This window comes from Podarcis vaucheri, assembly GCF_965113315.1.
Source record: "Podarcis vaucheri genome assembly, chromosome: 2".
NCBI lineage: Eukaryota > Metazoa > Chordata > Lepidosauria > Squamata > Lacertidae > Podarcis > Podarcis vaucheri.
Window position 1 is genome coordinate 108401803 of NC_138760.1, and position 15807 is coordinate 108417609.

The following is a 15807-nucleotide window of genomic DNA, read 5'->3' on the forward strand; positions in this document are numbered from 1 at the left end:
TCCAAACCAAAATGTCTAATGATATATATAAAGGATGTTGTTAAATGCTGTGGAAAATGTCATTGAACAGGACTAGTTTTTTAAATTCCTTTTTCTTTCTTGCAACCCGAGTATTGCTGTAACAAACCTTATTTTATATATCCCTTGTACTGTGCTATTATTATACACTGTGTGTGTACATTATGAGATTCTGTACAACCGAGGAGCTTTGCCAATATCACTGCGTTCTCAAAGTCTCTTTGCATATATTCATTTTATTAAGCATGTTATGAAAATTCAAGAATGTAAACCAGATATAGCGAACTGGATTCCCCTTCTGGGAGTTGTATTTAAGCACATTTTAAAAATAAAAATGCATGCATGTATACGGCTTCTTCCACTTAGAGCTCATCAAAAACCCTTATTCAGATATGCATCTGCAATGAGAGAATTGAAATTTTATTGCCAGTTTGGTGTCCTGTATATGTGTATATAATACCTACAATGATCTAAATCAGCTTGGGAATGTTTTATTATGTGGGACCCTGTTACATTATGATCAAAGACCACAAAATTGTTGCCAGCTTTCAAGTTCTCCGGAACTTTTCCATCAGGTAAGATGCTACTCAATACAGGGGAGGGGTTGGGAGATATAGACAGATAGATAGAAAAATGAATAGAGAGATAGACAGACAGACAGATAGATAGAAGAAATACCTAAAAAAAAACACCATTGGATGCTGTAGCCATGAAGTCAGCTTGTCGACTCACTTCCAATTTTGTGATATTTTCGTTGGTTCTAATAAAAAAATACGGTACCTTCTAGCACGAACATTCAATTAAGATTCTATCTTTATCTTATAAAGATATTGCAGAACTGTGGGTTGTGAAATTCTTCTTCTTTTAGACCAACACTGCTGCTTTTGCTTTCTATGTTGTTTAGAGACCATTCATTTCCATGCGTACAGAAGAATGACTACAGCGAGAGACCACAGTTTTGTGGTCAGCAGCCGCGGAACAAATGAAGAGGAAAGCTTGTGGGGAGAGGAAAGGAAGTGGTGCTCTTAATGAACACACACAGAGCCATTTGTGGATGCGCTCAGGGTACATTCGTGGGAAATGAGTGGGGTATAGCGTCTCTGGTAATGATGACTGCATAAAGGAGTGGTGATGGGGAACTGGGGCTACTACTGATGAAGTGGTTTGGACTGGGCAAGGGGCCCAAACCACCCACTTTCAGAAAGCAGTGGAAAGGAAAGGTCAAGGACAGGGGGAATGGCAATGTGTTAAAAGACGGGATGCCCAGACCAGAGAGCACACATATTGCTGCAACTATCAAGGGGTAAAGTTTTCCACCTGCCTTGCCCCACCCTTCACTGCACCTGGGAGCTGCTGCCTAAAGATTTACGTTTTGTTCTCTCTGACATCTTTGTGGGGACTGGCCCTTTGCCTTTTTTCAGGAACATGAATGCATTGGACATAGATTTATTGAAATATTGGTAAAGGTAAAGGACCCCTGGACAGTTAAGTCCAGTCAAAGATGACCATGGGGTGCGGCGGTCATCATGCTTTTCAGGTCGAGAGAGCCGGCTTTCCAGGTCATGTGGCCAGCATGACAAAACAGCTTCTGGTGCAACAAAACCCCGTGACTGAAGGCAGAGCGCACGGAAACACCATTTACCTTCCTGCTGCAGCGGTACCTATTTATCTACTTGTGCTGGTGTGTTTTTAAACTGCTAGGTTGGCAGAAGCTGGGACAGAGCAACGGGAGCTCACCCCGTTGTGCGGATTCAAACTGCCAACCTTGTCTTTAAATTTTTGTTAAGTTGCCTTTTTTGTACTTGAAAGTGTTTGTTATTCCTTTCTGAGCCACTTTTCCTTTCGTTGGTCAAAAGGGTACATATGAGTGAACAGTAGCAATAATGAAATAATAGCAAGTCATTGGTGGCACCTGAAAGAACCACACAGGGACTACCCTGGGACTACCTAAGAAATATCTGTGTGACCTAAGGGACGGTAGAAGCCGGGTTGCCCAGACAAGGAGAAAGCCAAACCATCAACTCCCTTACAAGAACCACCAACAGTCTGCAGAAATTGTTGGGGGCAGGCCCCTTTCCCACCTTCCCTGTTTAAGAAAGATCTGTGTGACTTGAGGGAAGGCAGAAGCAAGGGAAGCCCAGGCTGCCATCCCCTCCAAACACAGTGGGACCTATTTCAGAGTAGGCACCCCTAGGATTACACTGTAAGCCTTTATATTTTTGAAGGGGATGGAGTATATAGACCCCACTAAAAATGGCAGCAGTTAATAGCCAAGAAAGTGTTGTTAGGAGTTTGTGGGTACCAGTTTGTGGGTACATTTCTGGGTCCAGCAGGGGGATCAGAATTTAATCGAGGCAAATGTTGAAATATAAGCCTGGTCATTTTCCCGATGGGGTAATGGCCTGGGAGATGAGCCATTTAGAGAACAAAGGGAAGGTAATGAGCCATGAGGAAAGTCGAAGAGAGGAGGGCTCAGTGCCAGATGGCAAATGGGAGGGGCCCCTCCCTTAACTCAGAATGAGTTAGATAAAGGGAGAGTTTAAAGTAGTCAAGAATTGAATTCGCTGACATCTCGTTGAATCCAGAGCTGTGCCTCTGGGAGAAGCAAGACCCTCTTGGGGTGTTAATGCTGCAAACCCCTCCACCAATAGGCTCAGTTTGTATATTTGTGTAAATAAACCATATATCCTAAAGACGCCACAGTCTCCACTTTGCCTCATTTCCAAAAGGAAGCCCGGACCGTGGGCAAGCTGCCTGGAACCCCTGGAATCTCACACCGTTCGGAGATAGGAGTGGAGTGCAACAGTACGTTCCTTCCAAAATCCCAGCTCTGCTTCTGTTCCAGAGAATCCTGTCGTGGTCTGTTGAATGTTGGGAACAGATTCTCTGTAAATATGCATCATATTTTGCTACGTGTGTTTGCATTTGTTTTCCTTGCTTAACAGCGGAGTACTAAATTTGTCTCCGGTAAACACACTCTTCCATTCTAGCAGCATCCCATCCCTTAATCTGCCTTTCTTGCAAATCTAGCTGTTATAAATTATGCAATATGTAACCTCTGGGGAGTGGGATGGAAAAAAAAAGTTTTACAAAGTGAACATTCTGAAGAACATTATTGCAAAAATATAATATGATAACAAAAATAAAACCCAGTGTTGCTTGGTAGGTTAAGCAGAGGGACAGAGACATTATTGTTCCATCCAGCAAACTGCAGTGAGCAGGGACCTGCATGGATCTGCACCCCAAAATTCCTGTCACTGCAGTGGTTCCACCTGGCCTCTAAGGTTAGAATCAGTGCTTTTTTCGGGGGGGGGGATGCAGGGGTACGCATACCCCTAAACATTTTGTGAATCTTTGTACTTTTGTCCCTTTACTGCATTTATTTTTCCTGATTTGAACTATAAAATGGTGATTTTCTTGAGTCAAAATGAGAGTACCCCTAAACATTTTTTTAATAGAAAAAAGGACTGGTTAGAATCCTAAATACACATCTTCCTACATCTAGCTAAATAGGATTATGATTGCTCTATAACAAGGGTGGCTAAATGATTAAGAAAATTGAGAGAACTGTGTGGATCCCGGTTAGTCTGAATGATTTTAGTTCTTGTTCTCTTGTGTGTGCATGCCATGATGAAAGACTAACAGGTCTACTCCGAAGTAAGCTACAGACCAGGGAAGAAAGGCTTCAGGCTTGTGGAATCCACTTTGTTTTTACCCAAAGCCTGAGATTTACCAACAGAAGCAAGGTGCAAAAATAAAAATAAATGCTTAGAATTAAAGTATTTTGAGCCAATGTTTTGTTTTTGTTTTTTTGAGTACCATAACTGAAGAGACCTCACAGGCCTCTCTCTCACACAAATAATCACTCCTATTCTACCTTCCCTATTGGAATACACTAGTGTTGTTAACACTGCTCTCCAACAGCTTTGCTCTCTATTCGCTTCTCCACACCACCTTCTTCCCCATGGAAAATAGCACTGGACTACATTGCAGGGACCATTGTAAAAGTCTCCCAACCATGCCCTCCCTTGTGGATAATGCCAAGGGACTGTATGTGCCTTTGAATGACAGAACAATGTTTAAAAATGTACTATGTAATAACATATATCATTTATACAAACTTCTGTCTTTGGATTTGCATTTTCTAGGTAAGGGGAAGGTACAGGCTGCTGTCCAATCACAGCTACAGTGATGGACATTTCAGTTGTATTATCTTCATAGACTGCTGTCACTTCCACCCCGTGAAGTGTTTGTGTGTGTATGGTTCACGCATTTATATATGTGTGATATGTGTGTGTCTGTGCATGTGAACAATAACCAGGAAGTATCTTCTGCAAACAATGGAGTCATCAATCTCCATTTGTAATACATCCACTGGAGAGGCAGTGTTGCATAGCAGTTATTGAGTGCTATACTAAGACTTGGGGAATCGGGCTCCTTTTCCTAACTTGACCATGAAGCTCCCTGGCTGACCTTGGGCTAGTCAGTCTCTTCACCTAACCAACCTCACAGTGTTGTTGTGAGAATAAAACGGAGGAAGGAGAACTATGTATACCATCCTTGGGGAAAGGTGGGATATAAATGTAATAATAAAAAAAATGTTATTTATAATGATATCATGTCCACCACCAACAGAAAGGAGGGGAAATCACTCTTCAATCTATATATATATATATATATATATAGAGAGAGAGAGAGAGAGGGAGTGTCCAGTAACACCTTAGAGACCAACTAAGTTTGTTCTTGGTATAAGCTTTCGTGAGCATGCACACTTCTTCAGATACAATCAATCAATCACGGTTCTCACTTGGGGACGGACCAAGGAGGCAGCAGGTAAAAACGCGCGCAAGCTTTCGCGCACGCGCATTGCCGAAGCCGCAAGAAAGGGTCGACGGTCGGTTTTTTTGGTTTTTTTCCTGGTCCTCTTCTAGCGTGAGTGCGCCTGCGCTGCCCAAAACGCGAACCGCCGCTGTCTCTTTGCCAGCCCCCGCCTGACGTTTCCATGGCGCACGCGCAATAAGCTGCCAGAGCGTGAGCGTAAGTCTCCATTTTGTTTGCCGTCCTCTCTCTCTCTCTCTCCTCTCTAGCCGCCCCCCTCCCATCAATCGCGCCTTGTGGAGAACCGGGGCGGAGAGAGAAGGGGGTGGGTCCTATATGTCGCGCCGCAGGAGCTCGCCCTCTGGGTCGGCGGGGATATTCGGGAGAGATGGGAGGGCTGGTGGAGGGGCAGCTGGCCATTGCAAGCGAGCGAGCGAGCGAGCGAGCTTCCAATACTCGCTTCCAATACTGTATAGTATATGCACCAGCAGGGTTAACAGAACGGATGCTTTCCTCACCGCCCTTGCAGGGTTACTCGGAAGTAAGCCTTGCTGGGTTCGGCGGCACTTGCCCCCCAAGTGCGATGGCATCCTTAGTTTAGCAATTTGTTATTCCCTGGGAGGGGAGTGGTGCATAATGATCTTGAACTGGGATCTGTGAAAATCTGCACAAATAGCTTTATATTTTTCCACTCTGGATTAATTTACCAGCAATAAATAACGCCCCCTCTCCAGTACCGAGCTCTCCCTTTTTCCTTTGCAAAGGTTGCCTACCGCGGTTTGATCATTCTGTGTCTAAAGACTGGTTGTCTAAAATAACAACAAAAACAATAATGATGAAGAATGTGGTCTCGAGGCTATACTTGCCCCCCCTCTTCCCGACATGGTAAATGACACCTGCCACTTTTAAAGTTTTGGGCCCCCTTCCCTTCCCTTGGGAGTGTGGCTCTTTAAAAGCCTGCTCATTTTACTTATTCTACAGACTGCCCCAATTCTTCCCTGAAACAACAGCAGCGCCTCCTGTTTTTCAGTTGTCCTGGTTTAAAACACACATGGTTGCACCTTCCGGGTTTTTGCTCAATTAGAGATCACCAAGTTCTGGTCATGCAGGTGTTTAGTACAGTAGTGTGATTTGCAAATACAGTATATAGTTAATCTATATGTATATGTTAAGTACAGTTAATCTATATGAAGGAAGTCCATGCCTCACCTGCTTGCTGGTAGCTGCTAGGTCTCTAATCAGATGACTGCAGGTGCACTCAGCTGCTCATAAAAACATGATTTGATTCCGAATCCTCACGTCTTTAGATTGCACTTGCTTTGGAAATGGATTTTGATGCTACAACTGTGCAACAATACTGAACGTAAAATATATACAAAAACTAAGTCCCTGAATTTAGTGCTTGCTACCAAAAGGAAACCATCCTCTTAGATAAATTAATTTGCTTCCCACCTTTTGGTGATGAAGGGCAACTGTGATCCACACCTGAAATTTTTTTTAATTTTTTTTTGAGGTGTGCATAGAACGGGCAAAATGCATTTCAGGGAGTGAGGTGAGTTGTGTCCCACATGGTGGATTTCTGAAACAGAAATAATGGCATACATTACTTTAACTCTCCCATCCTGAATATATTTTCTTGTCAGTAATCCCTATTGACTTTCAAGTAATCATGCTTCAGATATTTTGAATTTCTAGTGTATGCTAATGCTTATACTTTGTATATGAAATGTGCCTTTCCTTCTAAGTAATGAGAAGGGTCCAACAATGGGGGGTGAGGCAGATTGAGCTACTTGTCTTGGAGGGCACTTGCCTCTCTCTGCTCCTCTGGTGCCAACTATTACTCCCTTGCCTTCAAAATTATTTTTTTTTTTGGGGGGGGGGGTTTGCAATTGAGTTCAGAGCACATGTTCCTCAGCTTTCACAGCAGTTTTCCTGCCTCCCTTCAGCTATAAGGTCCCTGCTGTGACTGGCTGAGGGCCAGTGCCTGCGTGCTGTTCTCAGTTGCAAGGAATATTCCTTATATTGGCATGAGGGTGTGTTTGTCCCCTCCGGTGCTTGACATGAGGAGGGGAGGTGGAGGTTCATTGTGACCCATTGCTCGGAAGTTATTTTCATTCCCCATTCTTCCTTCCATTTGGGTCTCGCATTATTAGTATAGAGACAGTTGCATTTTCTACCTTCCTATTTTTCTTATTTGTCACATCCTGCGCTGTTGTGCTCAGATCTGATTGTTCTATCTTTGTCACTTTCTTAGCTGTCATGCTGCAAATTAGACAAAGAGACAGATGCCCAGGAGTGCATCAAAGATGCGTTGGCTTCTCCAAACCAAAATTGGCTTGGAATGGGAGGAGGAGGTAATTTTCATGGAGGGGGCAGAGGCAGCTTTTGTAGATATGTATTGATCCACACAGTGCAGATACCGGTTTTTTGAGAAATACTCAAGACTATGGGTCATTCTTTCCTTGCATGCTTAAAAGGAGACAGTTTCCACATATTCCTGTCCCCTGCTCCGACAGCTTCTAGCAGCCATGTTGCTGGTGAGGGTCCCCCAATCCTCTGGATCAGATTTCCAGAGGGCACAAGGACTGTATGGGAAATAAGGAAGTGGCAAAAATTCCCATCCCCATTGCCACTTGCAGATATATTCCATGAGCTGACTTCTGCTCGTTAGAAATTAGGATCCAAGCCATTGTAATTGCCTTGAGTTAGCACAGGCATAGGCAAACTCCGGCCCTCCAGATGTTTGGGACTACAGTTCCCATCATCCCTAGATAACAGGACCAGTGGTCAGGGATAATGGGAATTGTAGTCCCAAACATCTGGAGAGCTGGAGTTTGCCTGTGCCTGTGTTAGCAGGTGGGGTATAAATGTATAATGGGATACAGTATAGAAATAATATAAATGGAATCATATAACATAGTAGCTAATTATGTTTGTGTGTGTGCATACTTTTGTGTGTGTGCGCACAAAATGGTTCTATATTGATTTTTACCAAGTTCCCCATCTCTGTCTTAAGCAGTCAAACCACTATTATATGCTTTGGACTGTGCGTACACCTCCAAAGTTGAGTCACTTTGTTGTTGCTGCGCAACGGTTGTTGAACTGTATAGTCTTCTTGATAGGGTTAATTTGTAATTGGTGGCAACATGAGGGGTTAAGTTGGAGCAGTGGTTCTTAGCCTTTAATCTACTGCCACCCACCAAAAATACATGACATCATCACTGAATCCCCTCTCTGCCCCCGCTGCCCCAAGTAAGCCTAAATAGATGGTCCTGTAATTCATCTTGGCCAATGGAATGCAGAGATGGTAGAGGTAAGGAAATAGGAAATAATGAGGTGGTATTTTCATAGAATCATAGAGTTGGAAGAGACCACAAGGGCCATCGAGTCCAACCCCCTGCCAAGCAGGAAACACCATCAGAGCACTCCTGACATATGGTTGTCAAGCCTCTGCTTAAAGACCTCCAAAGAAGGAGACTCCACCACACTCCTTGGCAGCAAATTCCACTGTCGAACAGCTCTCACTGTCAGGAAGTTCTTCCTAATGTTTAGGTGGAATCTTCTTTCTTGTAGTTTGGATCCATTTTCTTGCACCCTGTACGCAGAGAAGGGAAAAACCAGTTGCTGGAAATCACAGGATGGGAGAGTGTCAGGTCCTGTTTGTGGGTTTTCCACAGGCATTTAGTTGACCACTGTGAGAACAGGATGCGTGTCTCGATAAGCTTTTGGTCTGATCCAGCAGGCTCTTCCATTCTTAAAAAGGAGCCAGTCCTTATTTGAGCTTGATTGGCATTTTTCTGATAACTTGTTTCTCCTTTTTCCATACTTAGTTTCATTGTACATTGATGGATTCTTTTTGTTTGTTTTGGTCTTTAGCCCCTAGCAGGAAGGGAGCAATCTTGTTTAATTCCTCTTCACCATGTGCAACTAGGATATGAGATTTCATCCTAAAGGAGGTTTAATTCTCTTCTGCTAGCTGCCAGAAGCCATTTCAAGGGACTGCCTCAAAGTCTTGATGTCTTCCATTTGTTCTCCCTTGAATGCTCCCCTCAAATTTATAGGGGAGCTTATGGCCTTACAGTAGTTAAGAATCACTGAGTTAGATCATTTTAAACCTTCCACTCAGATTCACTGACGTTATGGCCTGGTTCACACATCATGGTAAGCCAAAATTTTGCAACTGCAAAAGTGTGCCGGCTCCCATAGAAGAGCATGTGCCTTCTTTGCTTTTTCCTGGGCATTTCATCTCAGTGTGGGATGGTAGTTAAGCCAAGGTTTGGCTTAGTGTGTTGTCTGAAGCCTGGATCATGTTTAAGATCTCTCCTTCTTAACCAAGATCTGTAGCTGAGAACATACTCCAGAGCCACTGTGTTTGTTCTAAGCTATGGTTTATTGTAGTGTAATGTGCAAAAGTGGCCCAGATGTATATTCTAGAATAAGATGTTCAGATTATAACATTAAAAAATCTATAGAGTAGCTTTGCTACCTACTGTTTTATTTCATAGAATCATAGAATCATAGAGTTGGAAGAGACCACAAGGGCCATCGAGTCCAACCCCCTGCCAAGCAGGAAACACCATCAGAGCACTCCTGACATATGGTTGTCAAGCCTCTGCTTAAAGACCTCCAAAGTAGGAGACTCCACCACACTCCTTGGCAGCAAATTCCACTGTCGAACAGCTCTTACTGTCAGGAAGTTCTTCCGAATGTTTAGGTGGAATCTTCTTTCTTGTAGTTTGGATCCATTGCTCCGTGTCCGCTTCTCTGGAGCAGCAGAAAACAACCTTTCTCCCTCCTCTATGTGACATCCTTTTATATATTTGAACATGGCTATCATATCACCCCTTAACCTCCTCTTCTCCAGGCTAAACATGCCCAGCTCCCTTAGCCGTTCCTCATAAGGCATCGTTTCCAGGCCTTTGACCATTTTGGTTGCCCTCCTCTGGACACGTTCCAGTTTGTCAGTGTCCTTCTTGAATTGTGGTGCCCAGAACTGGACACAGTACTCCAGGTGTGGTCTGACCAGAGCAGAATACAGTGGCACTATTACTTCCCTTGATCTAGATGCTATACTCCTATTGATGCAGCCCAGAATTGAATTGGCTTTTTTAGCTGCCGCGTCACACTGTTGGCTCATGTCAAGTTTGTGGTCAACCAAGACTCCTAGATCCTTTTCACATGTACTGCTCTCAAGCCAGGTGTCACCCATCTTGTATTTGTGCCTCTCATTTTTTTTGCCCAAGTGCAATACTTTACATTTCTCCCTGTTAAAATTCATCTTGTTTGTTTTGGCCCAGTTCTCTAATCTGTCAAGGTCGTTTTGAAGTGTGATCCTGTCCTCTGGGGTGTTAGCCACCCCTCCCAGTTTGGTGTCATCTGCAAATTTGATCAGGATGCCCTTGAGTCCATCATCCAAGTCGTTGATAAAGATGTTGAATAAGACCGGGCCCAAGACAGAACCCTGTGGCACCCCACTAGTCACTCTTCTCCAGGATGAAGAGGAACCATTGATGAGCACCCTTTGGGTTCGGGCAGTCAGCCAGTTACAAATCCACTGAGTGGTAGCATAGTCAAGACCGCATTTTACCAGCTTCTTTACAAGAATATCATGGGGCACCTTGTCAAATGCCTTGCTGAAATCAAGGTAGGCTACATCCACTGTGTTCCCTTCATCTACCAGGCTTGTAATTCTGTCAAAAAACGAGATCAGGTTAGTCTGACATGACTTATTTTTCAGAAATCCATGCTGACTATTGGTGATCACAGCATTCCTTTCTAGGTGCTCACAGACTGTTTGCTTAATGATCTGTTCCAGAATCTTCCCTGGTATTGATGTCAGACTGACTGGGCGGTAATTATTTGGGTCCTCTCTTTTCCCCTTTTTGAAAATAGGGACAACATTTGCCCTCCTCCAGTCTGCCGGGACTTCGCCTGTTCTCCAGGAATTCTCAAAGATGACTGCCAGTGGTTCTGAGATCACATCTGCCAGTTCTTTTAATACTCTTGGATGCAGTTCATCTGGCCCTGGAGACTTGAATACATCTAAACTAGCCAAATATTCTTGTACTATCTCCTTAGTTATTCTGGGCTGTGTTTCCTTTGCTGAATCATTTGCTCCAAATTCTTCAGGTCGGGCATTGTCTTCTTTATCGGAGAAGACTGAGGCAAAGAAGGCATTGAGGAGTTCAGCCCTTTCTGTGTCCCCTGTTTGCATTTCACCATCTTCTCCTCTGAGTGACCCCACTGTTTCTTTGTTCTTCCTTTTGCTACGAACATACCCATAAAAGCCTTTTTTGTTGCTTTTAACCTCTCTAGCAAGCCTGAGTTCATTCTGTGCTTTAGCTTTTCTGACTTTGTGTCTACACGTGCTGGCTATTTGTTTGAATTCCTCTTTGGTGGTTTCCCCCCTTTTCCATTTTTTGTACACATCCTTTTTTAATCTTAATTCAGTTAAAAGTTCTTTAGATAGCCACCCTGGCTTCTTTAGGCACCTTCCACGTTTCCGTCTCATTGGTATTGCCTGTCGTTGTGCTTTTACTATCTCCCTCTTAACAAACTCCCAGCCATCATGAACTCCCTTTCCTTTTAGTATTGCTGTCCATGGGATCTCACCCAGCACTTCCCTAAGTTTTATGAAGTCGGCTTTCTTAAAGTCAAGAAATTGAGTCCTAGTATGCTTGGCTGCTCCTTTCCGCTGTATAGTAAACTTCAGAAGAGCATGATCACTCGCGCCTAATGATCCTTCCACATCTACCCCACTAACCAGGTCATCAACATTGGTTAGGACCAGATCTAAAATGGCTGTTCCTCTTGTTGCTTCTCCCACTTTCTGGACAATGAAGTTGTCTGCAAGGCCAGTGAGGAATCTGTTTGACCTTATGCTCTTGGCTGAGTTTGACGTCCAACAAATATCCGGGTAATTGAAGTCCCCCATTACTACTATCTCCCTTCCTTTTGCATGCTTGGCCATCTGTTCCAGGAAGGCATCATCTATGTCCTCCGTTTGGCTTGGGGATCTATAGTAAACTCCCACAATGAGGTCTCTGTTATTCTTCTCTCCCTTAATTTTGACCCAAATGCTCTCACTTTGGCTTTGAGGTTCTAAATCTTGGATCTCTTCACAGGTATACACATCCCTGACATATAACGCCACTCCTCCTCCTTTCTTGTCTGGTCTGTTTCTCTGAAATAGATTGTATCCCCCCATTATTACATTCCAATCGTGGGACTTATCCCACCAGGTTTCAGTGATGCCTATTATGTCATATTTAGTTTGCTGTACCAAGAGCTCAAGCTCATCTTGTTTATTTCCCATGCTTACATACACTTCTTAAATACACTTCTTACATACACTTCTTAAATGAGAATTGCACAGGGACAAATAGCCAGAAATCTGGAGGGAGTAAGTGCCAAAAACTGAATGACAATGCTGACACATTTTGGCAGTGCTAGGTCATATTTTGCAATAGTTTTCCCTCGTTCTGTGTACAGTGTCGATTCTCCTTCCTCGGTAAATTAACAGTATCATTAGGCAAATGTTATATATATATATATATGATTCTGACCTTGGTGTGACTTGTTTTAAATAACACATTAAATTACTAGATGTATGCAACACTCATTCTGGGGATACAGTTAGGATGTATTGCAATTAGTTACAAAGAGAGCAGTACAATTAATTTGAAACATAACATTCCGAAGCACACATTTATAAAGTTCAGGTGGAAGAATAATTGCTAACAATATGTCCTACCTCCAGGCAGATCTCCTAGTAAGTCATTTTCAAATATTTGATGTTGGTGATTTAAATAAGACATTCTGAAATATGTGGTAGGATGTTGGCCACTTAAGTTTCAATTGAATCACTGAAATGTTTAATGGAAAAATTGCATTACGCATTTCACCTTTTTCCTCCCCCAGGGCAAGATGTCTGCAATGTCCAGCAGATACTAGTTTCCTTGATTGCATAACCTGCTTTTCATATTCCTCTCCAATGCATTTTAATATATTCAGAGCACCTTTAAATCTTCTTTGAATGACAGCTGAATGGTACTCCTAATTTTAAAGTTACATTCTGTGCACTGTAAAGAGACAGAACATCTAAATTACCTTTTTTCCTTTAAAAAAACAAACAAACACTGAATGGGAGATACGGAGTGCTCATGAAAGCTAAATGTAATTAACTTGTCAGTTCGCCCCTTCAATGCATGTACATGCAGCAAAATAGACATAAGAGTGATCACTGCACATCAAAATTTGTTCAGGGTTTTGATGTTTTTCCTATACAAAAAAACCCTTCTGTATGGGAAATACTGTACATAAGTTTTAAGTGGCCCTTCAATATGAAGTACTGAGTTGTAGTTGGTTTGACTTGGCCCAGTTTGACCAGTATATTTTTCTCCAGCAGATAAGAAATTACAGTTGCCCAGGGGAATACCCTGTGGAATATTATGATTTTTACTCCACATTAAACTTTGATATTGTGTTGAATGGAGATTCAAAAGTAATTAGATTTAATTAAATTACTTAATCAACTCTCTTAAAAAATGGTAATGGTAATTTTAATCTGTTTAAATCTTATGCAAGTCCTAAATGAATAGACAGCAGTTCTGGAGAACTGTAGACCCTAGAAATGGTTACAAATTTCTAAATGAATCACTGGTTAAGGAGCAAACATCTGTCAAGTGCATCTAATTGAATGTAGACATTCAGAGACAAATGGGTTGTATTCTTGTGGCAGTGTGTAAGAATTAACATGCATAAATCTCAAGAGCTCTTATTTTCCAGAATTTGGAAAGTAATCTTGCCAGTTTCACTGACTTTATTGACACAGCTAATTATGTTGTCACATAGCTAGTGTTTCATTTATATTACTGTGGAAATGAAAAGTATGCTTTGAAAGCATTTTAGATAGTTACTGATTATATGTATTTGCACGTTTATGATAGCTTTCAACCCTGCCTCTCTTGATTTCATGTTTCTGCGTGGAGCTGCAGCTTAAGAGCACAGGGATTGCCCAAGAGTTTATCTAGCTGAGCATTCCCGTTTCCTAAGAGTTGGCCGCCATATGTCACAAGGAGAGTCACAAGCTGGGCTTGATATTGATGGCCATCCCTGTTGTTAGTACTTAACATCTGGTAATCAGAGGCTTGCTGTCTCTAAAACATAGTTAATGCGACTCTGGCTGCCCCAGCTAGCAGCCCCTAACAGATGTGTTCTCTGTGTTTCATCTGATTATTTTAAGCAAGCATTTTAAACTAGTACCCACCACAAAGTTCATGTGGCTATTCGTTCCATAGATTAATTGTGTGTTCTGAGAAATTCCTTGGGCTCAAATCCATTTACGCACAATTGTCAAGGGACGACAAGTTGTTCTAAATTGTTTTTAATGTTGTCACCCATCTTGGGACCTTAGTAGTCAATCAGTCAATCAACCAACAGGGTTTTTATATTTTGAAAGGAAATGAAAAAATTCTTTCTTAAATTGTCTCCTCCCACCCCAATTACACTTTTTTTTTGGGGGGGGGGGTTTGGTAATATTACTTTTTGCTATCCTGACACTTCTTCCCTATCTCCCAAGAAAGCTGGTTTTTATTTAAGCTGGTTCAGCTTTTCTTTATAAGGAAGATAATGTATCTACCTCACCATTTTCATTGATCTTTTGTCCGCCACATTTTTCTGGAGGTGAAGTGATCTGAACTGTGGATGCCTCAGAGACTGATCAAGCAACCTTCTGTTGCTTAATAATTACTATTATCCCCTTTCACTGCCACAGCACACTTCAGGCAAGTACCGGTATGTTCATGACAATGCAGTGAAACTGAACACTTAAAATTGGGGGTCGCCATTAGGAAAATAACTTGAGGAAACAGATGTTTGGACTAAGGTGGAATTTACACCTTAAGTTGAAATTTACAGGTGCAGCTCCTGAGGATCTATCTAGGAAGTGAATTTTGAATTTTTGAACTGCTGTGGCAGTTAGAGCAATCCCTCCTGAAGACTTTCTCCAGTGGGCCACCAGTACTTGATGGGCTGGGGGGCGGGGTTATTCTCATATGAAATTTGTACAGCATCACTGCTATAGTTTTACTTCATTCTTCCAAGCAAAATATATTTTACTGCAAGACAAGTTCATCAGATATGGATGAAAACCCCTTTGTATTCCATTATATCTTCAACACTTCCGCTGTTGTGATCCATACATCATTTTTTTTAACTCCTAGGGAGTTAGATACCAGTGCATTATTAGTTTATATTGACTGTTGAAGAAATGTATATCTGGAGATAATGATTTACCATTCAGTTGTTACGTAATTCCTCAGTGTGTCCAATCCTCTGCTGGTCTACTTTTATCCTTCCCCCACATTTTTTTTCTATATGGTATACACAACTGATCAGTTATTGATACGTATTTATTAAATTTATAACCTGCCATAATTCAAAACATTTAAAGGTATCTAAAAACATGTAAATTTAATAACAAATGGGAATCCTTTAGGTTTTTTCTGTGATGTAGTTCACACCTCATGCCCAGGGCTGTCCCAACCATGTGGCTCAGTGAGGGACTGTAGATATGGGGGGCCCAGGAGTTCACCACTCCTCGCCTTCTGTGTTTGTTGCCCGCTGCCGCCTCAACCATGCTGCTGCCCCCTGTTCTTCTCCTGCCTCTTTCTCCCCCCCCCCTACCACGTTCAGTTCTCTGGGGCTTCCCTAGGCCACCTCTAGTCACCTTAGGCAGTGACGGTGGGAGCAGAGGACCCCCCCCCGGCATTTTCTGTTTCACTTCATGTGGCAAAATGTCCTGGGCCGGCCTTGTTCATACAGTAGTACCTCAGGTTACATACACTTCAGGCCACATACGATTCAGGTTACATACTCCGCTAACCCAGAAATATTGCTTCAGGTTAAGAACTTTACTTCAGGATGAGAACAGAAATCGTGCTCTGGTGACGTGGCAGCAGTGGGAGGCCC

General features: G+C 42.5%; 1 protein-coding gene across 4 annotated transcripts in view; it reads left to right on the forward strand.

Annotated features, from left to right (window-relative positions):
- The first annotated feature begins 4935 nt into the window (after positions 1-4935).
- The window catches only part of FHIT (fragile histidine triad diadenosine triphosphatase), a 1063956-nt gene continuing 1053084 nt past the window's right edge, over positions 4936-15807 (forward strand). For 2 of the 4 annotated variants that reach the window (XM_082210826.1, XM_082210828.1), the window contains exon 1: positions 4937-5055. The gene's annotated coding sequence lies outside the window, so the exon portion shown is untranslated. Of the gene's footprint in view, positions 5056-15807 lie in introns of all 4 variants that reach the window. The other 2 variants (XM_082210821.1, XM_082210827.1) reach the window with 2 other exon arrangements.